The 15,856-nt window shown below is 38.7% G+C and overlaps 1 non-coding gene across 1 annotated transcript; it reads left to right on the plus strand.

Moving 5' to 3' along the window:
- Positions 1–4,427: 4,427 nt before the first annotated feature.
- LOC122054384 lies at positions 4,428–4,534 on the plus strand. The gene has a single exon (XR_006132704.1). It is a non-coding gene; the product is annotated as a small nucleolar RNA R71 (small nucleolar RNA).
- Positions 4,535–15,856: the final 11,322 nt, after the last annotated feature.

Consider the following 15,856-nt stretch of genomic DNA (forward strand, 5'->3'; position numbering starts at 1 on the left):
TCGGGTCTTCAACCATGTCGAGTACCACAAAATCTGTGGGAATTATGATCCTACCAACTTCTACTGGCACATCCTTTATAATACCCATAGGATACCTATAAGAATGGTCAGCTAATTGTAGTGCCATGGTAGTGAGTTTAAAGTTTTTGAGATCTAATTTATTACAAATTAAATATGGAATGAGGCTAACACTCGCCCCTAAATCATAAAAAGCTTTTTCTATAAATTCAGCTCTTATATTGCAAGGAATATAAAAGCTCCCTAGATCTTTAAGCTTTGGGGAAGTATTCTTTTCAAACAAAGCACTACATTCCTCGATTAGAGCAATGGTCTCAATGTCTCCTCTTCTTCTTTTATTTGACATGATGTCTTTCAGGAATTTGGCAAACTTTGACATTTGTAAGATTGCATCAATTAAAGGAACTTCAACATAAATCTCCTTAACTTTTTCCAAAAATCTGCCAAACTCTTCATCTTTTTTTAACATAACTAATCTTTGAGGGAAAAGGACTACTTGATTTTGTGGGTTAAGTGGAAGAGTCTCTTTAACCTTATTGGTACTCTCCTCTTCATCTTGAATCTGAATAGGTTTAAGTGCTTGAGGAGAGAGTTCTTCTTCAGTTTTCATCTGTCACGCCCCAGATAGTCCCTGCCAGAAGAAATTTCGGCAGCATCTCCCCTGTACGGATGACAATCTGAAACTTTCTACAACATATCCATACACGGCTAACACGGACGGAAACATACAATAAAATAAAAGTGACAATCACATAGTATAATAGTAAACAAACCAAACTAAAGCAACGATAAGAAAAATCATCCCAAATATCCTACTCCACTACACTCATAAAACTCAAATCTTATTCCTACTCAACTACACCCATAAAACTCAAATCTTATTCCTACTCAACTACACCCATAAAACTCAAATCACAACGACGTAAATAAAATCAACTCACCTCTTCTACCGTCTAGGCAGGCATGTAGCAGAACATATCCAAATAAAACCCCATCGACAAATAAAGGAAAAATCATACAATATTCATAAAGAAAAACCAGAACAAGTCTAAAACATAGTCTGGATAGTATAATAAGAAAACCCAAAAGATCAAACAAACATCCTTGCGATCTACAGGGGGACTAGCGACTGGAAATCCTCTGGACAGCCTCAACCTGAAATAGTAATATCAACGGGGTGAGTCAACTCCTCAGTAGGTAACTACTGACATGTATAGTAAGAAATAACAACTAATAATAAATATGCATATAGTCTCCTGGATATACATATCATATGAAAAATGCCAAACTGTAAGGAACAGGAGTATCTGTACTAACTAGGAGCTGGTATAAGGATAACAAGGTCATCAGACCGAGAGTATCATAAATCCTGTATGCATGTCAAACATATGCATCCACCAAATATGCAGCATATAAGTGTAGTAGACATAAGCAGTAAATGCATCAATGCGTATGATGCCAATGACATGTCCTAGTCACCCCTACTGCAGTTAGCCGTCTCACACATGATGGCGGGACCGAGTGGATAGGGTTGTGATAACCATGCACTCTGCCATCACTGCTCCTGAGTGACCGAGTGGACGTGATGCTGTCGGAGTACACCTATCCTCCTTACCCCAAATCATAAGTGGGGGAGGTTAATGCTCTCATCTCCCTGAGCCAATCCAGAGGAGGGATCCCTGTCTTGCTACCATGCTGCGTCACACTACCCATGAGTGGACCAGCGGAGCTCTTGATAGAGCAACCTGCTACAACACACTCTGCCTGATAAAAACCACTAACCCATGAGTGGTTATGTGTGCAGATCCATGTAACTGGCGTGTGCTCAATAATAATGGAGCCAACAATCGCACAACATGTAATCATGCGAGATGATGCATGACACTAAGGATGGAAATATCCTGATCCTATCTATCTCTACAAAATGTGTACCATAGGACAAATGGATCAAATCAATGGTCTAGGTACACAGGTTAGACATGGTATTAAAACTTAGGTTCTGAACATATATAAGACATGGTATGTCATTACCTTAAGGTCATATATAATCAAAGGAACATGAATGCAATAGCAGGAAATAAATGCAGCATGCTCAGGTAATAGATAATGACATACCGATGCAAAAATGAATATAAATATTACTACTTGTTAAATATTACTAAGCATATCAACATGACATATCAAAATAGATAAGTCAAGGTACCCTCCTCCAATAAGAGGATCATATCCGAAATAGATCCCTCGTCCAGACACCGTCTCGAATCAAAGTTCTGTGATATCAAACATAATATATTTAGCTATATAGCTAAATAAAATCTCCAACCCTATTTAATAATCTTATCCTTCCTTTATATTTAAAATCCTTGAATTAAACAAATTCTAACTACACATGAACAACCAACTATATAAAGAATCAAACCTATCTAAACAAACTCACCCAAATTGATATCCTAGCCTACGCTTCACAGCCGCAAAAATTCATCGCCAAAATCTGGTGGCCAAAATTACAATGAAGTTACTGTCGGAACACAACGGAGTTGCTGGAATCCTGTAGCTTCTGTGACAGCAACACAGACAATTATAAATCTTTAGAACAGCAAGCACCAGGAACTAGGGCATGAGAGGAAGAAAGGTTACCTGAGGTAGGACAGAAAGAAAGGTTGCTGTCGGCGGTCTCTCTGTGGCGATCAACGTTGAGGACAACTAGGGTTTGGCTGGCCGACGTTAGGGTAGAGAGATGGCAACTAGTGGTGGGCGGTGATCAAGGGTAGAGGAAAGGGTTGGCGCTGGCTGCTCACGGCAAAGGGGTAGCGTCAAGAGTATAGGAGAGTTCGGGTGAGAGGAGGTGCGACAATGAGAGGTAGACCTAGGGTACGATATCACTGGCGGTAGTGAGGATGAAGCTAGGCGGTTGCGGCAGTGGAAACTAGGGCACGGTGCGGCGCTGCTCCGTGCGACGACGGTGGCTAGGGCACGACTCTCTGGGGAGATAGCGCCACCAAGGTCAGTAGAGACACAGTGGAGGAGAGGAAGAGCAGAAGCTCGGCGTCGAAGAGGAGTGCCGGTGCGTTCCAGATCTCCCCCGATTTAGGGCTCGGCTGGCGATGCCGCTGTCGGTTGTGGCGACCCAAGGGCGATGTGAAAAAGAGGAGGAGAAGGCGCGGCTAGATCGGGAAGAGAAAGGGAATTGGGTGAGGAGCGATAGAAGAAGAGAAGTGTCGACTTCTCTTGGCCAACATTTTATGCACGCGGGAGGAGAGAAAGAGGAAACTGTCGTGTGCAGCGCTGGTTAGGAAAGGAGCAGACAACGTGAGAGGAGAAGAAAAAATAGCGAAAAAAGAAATAAAAATAAAAATAAAATAAAAAGAAAAAGAAAATCAAACATTTCCTCATTTAAATGGGGCAGCCTAAACAAGCTTTCCCAGGGCCCAATATTTGATCTCCTTAAACTCGTCATACAAGCTTCGAAAAATTCCCAGAAAATTTCTAAAATTCAAGAAAATTCCCTTATGGTTATTCACCCTTTTTTGATATTTTACATCATCCCTTTTGGAGCAGTCACTTGAGGATCCCCCAAGGTCCGTCCGCTTCTAAGTTCAATTCGATTGCAGTGCTCCATTGGATTAACATCAAGTTTTCCAGGAAATTATCCCGGTGCTCTTGAGGATGATGAAGTTAACTAGGCAATTTGACTATCTAAAATCTTTTGATGCTTGTCAGAATTATCGATTCTCTGAGTTAACTTCAAGATATCTTGCTTCATTTCATTTTGACTGGAAATAATTTCCTCAAGCATTTTCTCAATTTTAGAAAATTGATAGCCTTGAGAAGGTAGTTGTTGTTGAAAATTTTGTTGCCCAGGCTGGAAAGTTGGCCTTGCCCCCATAGATGGTCCTTGTTCTTGATTGTTCCTATAGGAAAAATTACGATGATTCTTCCACCCAGGGTTGTATGTGTTTGAATATGGATTGTTCTGTCTTTGATTATAGCTCATGATAGCATCACATTGTTCTAAGTGATTGATTTGTGCTGAGATAGCTCCTAGAGGACATGAGTCTTGGGCATGATCAGAACTCCCACATGTTTCACAACAACATACAATGGCATTGATTGTACTAGTGCTTGTTCCCATATTTTCTAGCTTCTTTGTAAGAGCATCTAGTATTGCAGACATCATAGTGATTGCATCTACATCAAATTTCTCTGATGCCTTTGTTGGGTTTGAATAAGAATAACCTCCACTTCTTTCAATTGCCCATTGATGATGATTCTGTGCTACACTTTTAATGATATCTTCGACCTCATCTAAACTCTTATTCATAAGTGCCCCTCCAGCAGCTGAATCTAGGGGCACCTTAGTATGACAGTTGATGTCGTTATAAAATGTGTGCAACACTAACCACTTCTCTAATCCGTGATGTGGGCATTGTCTGAGCATATTATTGTATCTATCCCATGCTTCAAATAAGGATTCTGAGTCTGACTGTCTAAAGCTTGCAAAAAGATTTCTCATATGAGCTGTCTTGTTTGGAGGATAGAACTTGTCTAAGAATTTCTGCTCACATTGCTCCCAAGTGGTAATGCTATTTGGAGCTAAAGAATTCAACCATTATTTAGCTCTATCTTGTAAAAAAAACCCAAACAATAATAATCTAAATTCTTCTGAAGGAACATCATTCATCTTCATGGTATCGCATATTTCATAGAAAACTTCTAAGTGTTGATTTGGATCTTCATGCAGTCCTCCACCAAATTGATTTTGTTGCACCATAGTGATTATTGTAGGCTTTATCTCAAAATTATTGGTTTCAATAGATGGTCTAATAATACTTGAACGAAGTCCTCTAGCATATGGTGCTGCATAATCTTTTAAGTGGTTTGTTTGCAATGTTTAAGTGTTCTTGTTCTTTTTGTTGTCTTTGCGAGGTTTTTCTTCTATGAAAGGTTCTATCAATTTCAGAATCAAGAGGGAATAAATCTCCTGTAAAGTTAGATCTTCGCATACACAAGAACAAGATTGCAAAATTTAATTTACAAAGAAAAGAATAAAGAACAAAAAGAATATGATTCACAAACAAAAAGAATAAAAGAATGCAAAGAAGAATTAAAGAACAGAATTAGAAAACTAGTTACTAGTTAGATGTAAGAAAAATAAAGAAAAATTTAGTCTAACTCAAATGATAATCTCTAATGTTATAGACACAATCCCTGGCAATGGCACCAAAAAACTTGTTACGTCACCGCAAGTATACGGTTACGTCATCAGTAATATAAAAAGATATCGTATCCACAGGGACTGGTTATAATCACTAAAGATGTCTCAAAGCAAATTAGCTAAACAACCAAACAAGACTTACATGAACTAAGACAAAACTAGAAAATAGAAATAGAAAGGTAATGTAGGAAACTAGGTCTTATGGAGGTTTTAAGAGATTTGGTTTCTTTGTGATATTCATCAATGTAATATGGTCAACCAACCCTATCCTCAATTGTCATGCGTTTGCAAGAAGTTGTCGGTTATCTTCTGCAGAAAACACCGGCTAGGGGCATTAATCTATACCTTAAGAAACTAAATAGAAATGATCCCTATGAAGTCCGTTAATGGGACAGCCTTGTCACGATGCCCCTCGGTCATACAACATAGAAACTCATCACTAATCAATTCACATCAAGACATAGGGTACATCACATTCATCTATCCCCCTTCTTTGTAGATTCTTGCATCATCCTTCAAGGTAATCCCCTAAATGTCCGTTAACGGGGCATCCCTGCTGCGATGCCCCTCGGTCATACAATCTAAGGAATTCCTCTACAAGATCCACAAGAATTACAAACATTCAATCAAGAATGATAATTAGATCCAAACACAACAATCCACACAAGATTGGATTGATACAAAACATAACAACATCATTGAAACAAGAAGTTGGCAAATCCTTGAATTCATACATCAATTCACATCCCAAATACTCCCTCCATCCTAGAACAAGGAGATCTACTCCATGAAACAAGAGAAAAGAACCGAAGATAAGATGATCGTAAACATTTCAATCTCAATAAAGAAGATAAAGAAGAAATGCTTATCTAAAGACGATGAGTGATCTTCGGAACCAATCCGTGCTACCGGAGTCGAATCTTGGATGGAAACCCCTTGAAATCGCAGGATCAATGCCCAAAATTGAAGGAAATCTTCAAGATTGGATCTCCCCAAAGGGAGAGCCTCCCCTCTTTCAAAGGAGGAGAAACCCTTACATAGAGCAGGGGGTTTGGGTGCCACACGACCCGTGGCACGACCATGTGAATCTCACACGGCCTTGCCTACTTCCTGCTCGGCCAGAGTCACACGGTCGTTTGACTCTCACACGACCGTGTGACCGTCGTGTGACTCTCACATGGTAGTGCCATGCTTTGTCTCTAGCTAGCTTACACAGCCGTGCAGATCCACACAGCTTAGTCAATCCTTATCTCTGGAAGTGTCATACGACCTTGTGGCACACACGACCTGCAGTGCTTTGGGTTTGGAAAGGTTGCACAGCCGTGTAGATCTACACGACCGTGTTCTGGAATTGCTTCAGGGATGACATGGCCATGTGAATCCACACAGCCATGTCATGCTTCTCCTATGCCAATGTTGCACGGACTGTTTGCTCCACACGACCAAGGTCAATTTCCCTTGGCATGGTCGTGTAGCTCACATAGCTGATGTTGTCTTCCTTCACTTGCTTGTAGAGTTGGCCACGAACATCAATTCTTCTCCAAATTTGACTCCTGTTGACAGAAAATACACACGAGCAGATCTCCTAACAAAGAAGAGTAAATATGTTAAAAGTAAAGCAAGGAGTATGAAAATGCATAGATAGAGCATGCGTAAAACATGTGAATGTGCGTCAAAACATGCTAAACAAGTGTATACAATCTACACACATCAACCCCCACCCCTAATGAAGTTATGAAAGCGGTAAGGGTGTGACAATGAATCATATGTACCTTAAACAAAGTACTATATCCAAAGTAGTAGATGATGGACTTAAAGACCCAATAACAAAAATTCAAATCGAGTTTATGCTTAAGTGCATACATCAGTAAGAGATGTATTAGTCATAAGACTACTTGATCTCTGATGAAAGAGGATGAATGTATGAGACAACCATTTTGTGGAGTGTGTTATCTTTTGGACTAAGTGAAACTGATGACATGTTCCTTGGTCGAGGACCTTAGAAGAAGTTGACATACATGATATTAAGAGTTAAATGAGAAAATGAATCAGGTAAAGTGTCAGGGTAAGAGGGATATGGAAAAATCCGGTGCAGCGAAGAGTGCATGCATAGGAAATGAGAAAATATGTTAAGATCAAACAAGATATCCCTCAATGTAACTCTAGTCTTAAAATGATGAGCATCAATCTCACACAAATTATGATAGAATTCAATACAAAGTGTGGGATTGTATGCATATTTATAGAGAATTTGACTAAGGAGTAATGCTGCATGATATCTATTATATCAAGATAGTAGGTTTGATAGAAGTGAAGATCAAGGCACCAAGTTCCTACAACTAAAAAAGTTTTGTTACTAAAAGATTGATATAGGTCCTCTGTGGAAAACCTAAGGTCCTAAATAAGATTAGAGGAGCTAGCCTCTTTTTGTGGAATTTTATGAAGTTTTTCACTTCAATAAAAAATAAAAAGTATAAATAAACTTAGCATAAATGAAAAATAGAGATTTTTATATCATACTGAGGCATGATCCGAATTCGAGGAAGGCTATGGGCGACGAGAGAGATGAAGGTGAAGAAAAGATTGGATGAGACAAATATTCTGCCCGAGTCTTGATTATATAGAGTACGATCGGTTGACCGATAATGGGATCATTCGACTGATTCCTTAAAAATGTCGAATTATTGACCAATCGGAAGAAGGTGGATGATTTTCGGTCGATTGAAAAAGAGAATCGGTCGATCGATAAATTGACGATAGGCCAATTTTTGTGTATTCGCTGAGGAAGAACTTAAGTTATAGGTCGATTGAACCGGGTGTTCAGTCGACCAAAAAAATTAATGATAGGTTGATTCGGTAACTTATGTTTTTGGTGACCAAACAAGGTTTTTTTTTTTTTTTTGTTTTTTTGTTAAGTTTAAGTATTAAATTAAGTTTTAAGTTTTTAATTGATTTTGATAAAGTTTTTGTTGAGTATTAATTTTAATTGAGTTTTAATTTTAATTTATTTATGTTTTAGTTAATAATTTAGTTTTAAATTTAATTAAGTTTGAGTTTAGTTTTAAGATAATCAGGTGTTAATTTAATTTTAATTTTAATTTTAGATTATTTACTTTTAAGTTTTAAGTTTTAAATTAATTTTTAATTAATTCTAAAATAATTTAAATTTAAGTTTTAAGTTTTAAGTTTTAGTTAAGTTTAATTCTTGATTTTACTTTTAAATTAGTGTAGTTAAAATTAATTTAACTTTTAATTAACTGAGTTTAATTTTAAAATAATTAAGTTTTATTTTTAATTTTGAATTTTTTTAAGTTTTAAAATTTTTAAGTTTAAAACAATTTAAAATTTTAATTGTTTTTTTTATTTTTGTTTTAAATTAGTTTAGTTATAATTAATTCAACTAAATTTAAATTAAGTTTTAATTTGGTTTAAATTTTTAAGAATTTTGAAAAGGTTGTTCAACTCATGTTAGATTCAAACTTAGCTTTGTGTTAATTAAGCAAGTTGCCTAAGGATAAGTTTTCAATTAGTGGCGAGACATATGACCTTATTGTATTAACAGTGGACCACTTTCTGAATACTTTCGAAAATAGTCCATACTAGATTTTGGTCAAACTAGCTCATGTTTGTTCTGGGTAGCTTCGACCTGATCCATTAGGTCTACTGCACTAGGTAGAATACATATGATTCAACTTAGACATGCCTTCAACAAAATTTTCTTGGCGTACTATCATCACAATCCATTCTGATGCTATGTTATTAGGGTTTGTTAAACCTTTTTAACTAATCATTCTAAATTAAGCAGAAAAAGAAACCTAAACCTAAGCATGCATATTTAATCAATCAAGTGGTAGTGCAATCGACCCAAGTTTGATCGGTACTATCATAGTTTTTATGTGTGTGTCAAAGAGTTTAAGTTAGACTTTCATATGTGTTTGATATGTGTGTTTGAGTCTTGCAGGACTTGGTGAAATACACATGAAGAGCTTGGTGCAATTAAGCTTGGGAAGCTCATCCTAGGACTCGGATCCTTGAGTCGGTGAAGGATGGTGTGGAAGGCATCTGAGGGACCGCCGGACAAGGAGCAAAGGAGTGGAGCCGAGGGAAGTAGACTTCAAGGCAACGTAAAGGATGACACGGAGAGGAGTCGCGGGCTCGGGTGCATCTGAGGGATAAAGGCCGAGGAAGAAGACTTCAAGGGTGACTCCGGAGAGGATGAGTGTGAGTGTGTAACAAGGTGTAGTCTAGTCGGTTGCAACTTTTAGCAGTCGACTGACAGCAAACAGAAGCATTCTGTTCGCTCATTCGACAGCGATCAGTCGACTGATAAAACATACAGTCGACTGGTAAATGACCATTGGCAGACCGTTGGTGATACAAAGTAGTCATTGGCTACCTCCAACGCTAGCACCAGTCGACTGATGGTTTTGCCAGTCGACTGGTGCCGAGATGAGTTGATATGATGATCAACTCTCTCCTCGTATTTAAGAGAAGCTTTGGGGCTTGAAGGAGGTTACTCATGCTTGTTGAATAACTCCTTGTCATTGCCCAAAGCTTCCAAGCCTACTCTCTTCCTCCTAAACCTAAGTTCATCATTGTAAAGAGGAAGAGATCCTTTGTGAGAGGTTTGCTCTACCGAGAAGGAGAAAGCTCTAGCCGGAGATTGCCAGGGATTGATCCACCGAAGGATCAAGGGTTGGTCCACCTCAAGGACACACTGTGGAGTAGGAGCAAGCAATCTCCGAACCACGTTACATCGAGCTTGTTAGCAATTTGGTATTCTTTCTTTATTGTTTTCATTAGTTAGTTGTATTTCCACATGTGCACTAATCTTTTGTAGAGAAGAAAGTGAAGTTGGGGGTGGCCTAGCTATCCAACCCCCCTTGAAGCCGGCCACCGATCCCTCACAAGTGGTATCAGAGAGAGGACGCCCTTCAACGGACTAATCACCGAGAAGAGCACTTCATCAAAATGGTCGGCTCAAACATTCATCCACCGGAATTCGAAGGGGATTTCTCATGATGGAAGAAGAAAATGGAGGTATTTTTCAATATCGATTTTGACATTATGCTAATCATGAGAAGTGGTTTTGAAGAACCAAAGGATGAACGCAATGAGACAATTGACATAATAAGATGGACCAAAAGGCAAAAAGAAGAGTATCTAGCAAATTCCAAGGCAATGCATTGTAAAGCCCGCCCCTCCTGCTAGTAGGGCGGGGTTACTTACTTGCAAGGGGAAAACATACATGCATATTAAAACTTCTTTTTAATATAAAACAGCGGAAGTACATATTTTTTTTTATATTCTTTTAATGAACGAGGTCACGATGTCATATTCTATCATAAACATGAATAAGTATCATGAAATCATGCGAAACATTAACATAAATAAACTTAGTTCATGTCAACATAAAATAACATAAGCAGGTTTTTTTTCTTTTTCTTAGCCGAGCCACCACCACACACATCTCTTGCCTCTCCTGCGGCTCCCCTAGTTTATCCATTCTTTGCCTTTATCTGCGGTACAAGGAAAGTAAGCTATAAGCACACAAGCTTAGTAAGATCCTTTCCTACTCACAAAAAACGTATTTCATAGCATAATCACATAATCATATAGTAATGGAGACATAATCATCTAAACATCATATCATGTAAACATAGCATCATAACATATCATCTCATAAAGAACATCATGCTATATCATATCATAAATCATAAGAGCATAATGTCATATAAATCATAAGAGCATATTATATCATAAAGAAACATCATGATATATCATATCATAAATAAAAGAGCATCATGTCATATAAATCATAAGAGCATATCATATCATAAAGAAATATCATGATATATCATATCATAAATAAAAGAGCATCATGTCATATAAATCATAAGAGCATATCATATCATAAAGAACATCATGATATATCATATCATAAATAAAAGAGCATCATGTCATATAAATCATAAGAGTATATCATATCATAACTTATTATATCATGCAAGATGTCTTTTAAAACATGTGTTATGTCATGTGCAAGATGTCTTAAAACATATCAAATAATACTTGAACATAATATCATCATGAGGGCCTGGCTTGTACCACATACATACATAAATGCGCGCAATCCATAGGACAGGGTAGCTAGCCCCGAACCTACTAGGGAACTAGGTTCGTACTACGACCGTCGACCTAGGGGCGTACTAAGGAGTCCATCCCTTTTTACTAGACCCGTTCATAGTCCGTCGGCCTAGGGGCGCTTATGGAGCCCACCCTTGGTACAAGCCATACAAAGTAAAATAACATGTCATAGTCACTTATCATATCATGAAGAGTGCTCTTAGTCCCAACTAATAGGGAAGAAACTCTTAGGTCTTTACTTGTCATGTCATAAAGAGTGCTCTTAGTCCCACTTAATAGGGAAACAACTCTTAGGCATTTACTTATCATGTCATAAAGCATGCATACTTGAGCATATAGCACATCATAAGAGTCATCATAATGCATGATTCATAAGCATACATAAATGAGCATATTACTTGTCATATCATAAAGCATGCATACTTGAGCATAAATCACATCATAAGAGTCATTATCATGCATGGTTCATAAGCATACATAAATGAATATATTACTTGTCATATCATAGAACATGCATACTTGAGCACAAAACACATCATGAGAGTCATTATCATGCATGGTTCATAAGCATACATAAATGTGCATATAATGCATCATAGGAAACATAATCATGCATGGAAAACCTTAACTAGCATCTCTTCATTCATATCGTAGCATGTGAGACACATAGTAAAAACATAATTGAGTCTCTAACCCTAATTCCATGTAGTGGCCGAAAGTTCCAAGCCTAGCCCTAGGTTATAAACAACATAAAATCATGTGTGTTGATACAGTCTGACCTGGATGTTGTTTTGCTGTTGACACTGATTTAAGTTTGTATCAGATATTTAACTCAGATTGATTACTAATCTAGGTTGACTTGGTTGACCTGATTGAGAAAGTCCTAACTAGGATGTTAGGCAGTTGGAAAGTCCTGGTGAGTGAAGCCAGGCAGATTGGAAATCCTGGTGAGTAAAGCCAGGTGAAAACCCTAGTGAGTGAAGCTAGGTGCAAGTTCCTGGTGAGTGAAGCCAGGCAAGGGAAAATCCAGATGGATCAAGGGTGATCGGACATCTGGTGTTGAAAAGTCCAAGAAGGAAGCTTGGCATGCGAAGTCAGAGAGGGCTCGGTAGCTCGTTCTCTAGGACCAGATGAAGTCGGAGAGAGCTAGGGAGCTCGTTTCTCCGGACTAGGTCAGAGAGGGCTCGACCCGGACTGAGTCAAGAAGCTGGATCGGTCGGCACCGATCCAGGAAACTGACACCGATCGGTCCGACCGATCCGGAAACTTGACACCGATCGGTGCCGACCGATCGAGAATCGATCGATGGCTACGAGCGACATCGATCGCCCGCACCGATCGTAAATCGATCGAGCTCATCAGTGATTTTACCGATCGGCCCAGAGACCGATCGAGGCCGTAAGCACTTGGATGGCGGCATCGATCGGTCTCGGACCGATCAGATTAGTGCCTGATCGGTCCGCAGACCGATCAGAAGCTGCGCACATTCGAAAAGAGCGACATCTGATCGGTCTGGGGACCGATCAGATTAGTTCCTGATCGGTCCGCAGACCGATCAGCGATGATCCAGAAAGCGTGGATCGGTCTGCAGACCGACCCACGGTAGTGTTTGCTTTGCATGCACTTTTCCTGATTGCCGTATTTGTTTTCACCTATCTGTTTTTAACCATCTGCTGTGAGTCTTTCTAGCTTGCAGGTTGCAGGTCACATTCTCATGTTTGGATTCAAATTAAGCTTCATTAAGAGAAGGAGACAAGTACTCTTTTCACTGTAATTTGCTGCAACAGATGCATTTGAGGCATCAACGTTCACTGGCGAAATCTGATTGCGATTGGGCTGCTCAGTTTGACCTCTACCTATTGGTTCGTATCCAGAGACGCCAGTGATTTCCATTGGCATGGGTTCAGAGAACCAGAAGAGGAGGAGAGGTGATTGGCTACGCCGAGTTGGCAGCAGCGATTCTGCAGGCGTCGGTGATTCGAGCCAGTAAAGAAGAGAGACATAAGAAGGAAGAAGAGGAGTTCAGAAGAGTATTCTGAACTCTCTGTCTTTTGTGATCAAGCCTTCGAGAAAGCAAGTTGGTGAAGCTTGAGCTTTTTGCTGAGAAGGTTGTTGTGCGCTCTCTGCTATGTTCTCTTCTCTGCGTGGCTGTAAGCTCATCTGATTATTCTTTTTAGCCACTGTAAGTCTTGTGCTTAAATCTATAATCAACTGAGACTTTGTTGAGAGGTTGCTCCACCGAGAAGGAGACATCTTTAGCCGGATCTTGTCCGGGGTGTGATCTACCGAAAGATCAAGGAGTCATCCTCCTTACGGACACGCCGAGGAGTAGGGACAAGTTATCCCCGAACCACGTATATCCTTGTGTCTGCTGTGTGTGTTTGTTTTCTTTCGTTTTAGTTTTCTACTTCCGCTGTGCTGTGCTAACAAGTTTTTCTTTGAGAAAGATTGTGTTTAAGTTTTCAAAGAGGCTATTCACCCCCCTCTAGCCATCTAAGATCCCAACAATGTGAACCCTAAATCAATTTCATATCATAAATCATTAAGAACATAATGAGCATATTTGGTTTAGGTTCTAAGCTCCCTAGGTTCTTGGTCTTGTTATGGCCGAAAGTTACCATGTCTAGTTCTAGGTTATAAACAACATAAAAGCATGTGAACCCTAAACCAATTTCACATCATAAATCATTAAGAACATAATGAGCATATTTGGTTTAGGTTCTAAGCTCCCTAGGTCTTTTAACTTGGTTATGGCCGAAACTTCGGGGTATGAAACAAAGTTCTAAACAACATACAAGCATAAGAATATCAAGCTATCTTCATATCATATCATAAGGGAATTTATGAGCATGCTAGATTTAATTTTAAGCTTCCTTGGACCCTAAAATTAATCATGGCCGAAACATAAGGAGACATGTATATAGATTTCAAGCAACATTCAAACATGATAACCCTAAGTTAGCTTTATATAATGTCATAAGAAGAATCATGAGTATGTTAGAGTAAGTTTTAAGCTCTCCTAGGTCTTAATTCTCATCATGGCTGAAGCCCTAAGGTGCAATACATCAAGGTTCCAAACAACATACAAGCATGAAACCCTAAGAAATCTTCCTACCTTTTTATAAGGAAAGTCATGAGCATGATAGCTTAAATTTTTAAACATTTCTAGGTCTTCATTTCTATCATGGCCAAAACCCTAATTCCCTAAGGTGACATGCATTTAGGTTCCAATCAACATACAAGTGTGAAAACACTAAGTACTCTTCATAACATATTAATAAGCAAGTCATGATCATGGTAGACTAAAATTTTAACCTCTCCTAGTCAATTACTTCTATCATGGCCGAACACTTCATGAGCATGAATTTAGGTTTTAAGCTACATACAAGCATAAGAACACCAAACTAATCTCTTATCATAGGGTACATATCATAAGGACATAGTGAGCATGTTTAGTTTAGGTCTTAAGCCTTCCTAATCTTTTATTCACACTTTGGCCGAAAGTTCAAGAGCATGGATCTAAGTTTTAGGTAAGCATACAAGCATAAGAAACATTCACTAACTCCTATACTAGGGTACATATCATAAGAACATAGTGAGCATACTTAGTTAGGTCTTAAACTTCTCTAAATCTTTTATTCAAGTCTTGGACGAAAGTTTCAAGAAGTGATCCTAGGTTTTTTTTTCTAAGCATCCTAACCTCATGGAAAACACATAAACAACTTGTACCACAGGTGAGGGGATACTTACATCCTCTTGCTTGTTTTTCCTAAGGAAGATGGTACCCTTGTGAAGAGGAAGAAGAAACCTTCCCCCTTCTTGTTCTTCCTTTTGTTTTCTCTTGTTTGTAAGGAGTAGGTCTTGAGGACTCCTTCTTGTGAGCTAGTTTCCTTAGGAAGGAAACCTTAGCTTGGATTTCGGAGATGAGAGGTAGAGCTTTAGATCTTGGTGGAGAAGGAAGAAGGAGAAGAAAATGGAGGAGGAAGAAGAAGGAGGAAGAATTAACCAAACTTTCTTTCCCTTTTCTTCTCTCATTCCTATTTATTCCCAATGAGGATGAAAAGTGTCCCAATTCATCCCCTTGCCTTCTCTATCTTCTCACTCTCTTCATTCCCACGAAAATAGCAAGAGAAGGAAGAAAAAGGCAACTTGTTCTTTGCTTGCTTCTTTTCTTAACCAAGAGAAAGAGGAGGAAAGCCACTTGTCTTTCTCTTGTTCCCTTATTTAATCATACTCTTTACCTTTATCTATAATTTCCATTCTTTGCTATTCATGTGTCATTCATGATTCTAGTGGTTATTATACACCACTTTAACTTTATCATTTGTGGGAGGTTCAAGGTTCAAACCTTAACTTCTCTTTTTTTTTTATTTCTTTTTGGTTCTATTTCCATTTCCCTTTTATTCTAAAAGAAAAATACCCATAGGCATAGCTTATTATTTTGTGGGTGTTACAGTACCCCATACCTCATAGAAA

Source organism: Zingiber officinale, chromosome 3A (assembly GCF_018446385.1).
Source record: "Zingiber officinale cultivar Zhangliang chromosome 3A, Zo_v1.1, whole genome shotgun sequence".
NCBI classification, from domain to species: domain Eukaryota; kingdom Viridiplantae; phylum Streptophyta; class Magnoliopsida; order Zingiberales; family Zingiberaceae; genus Zingiber; species Zingiber officinale.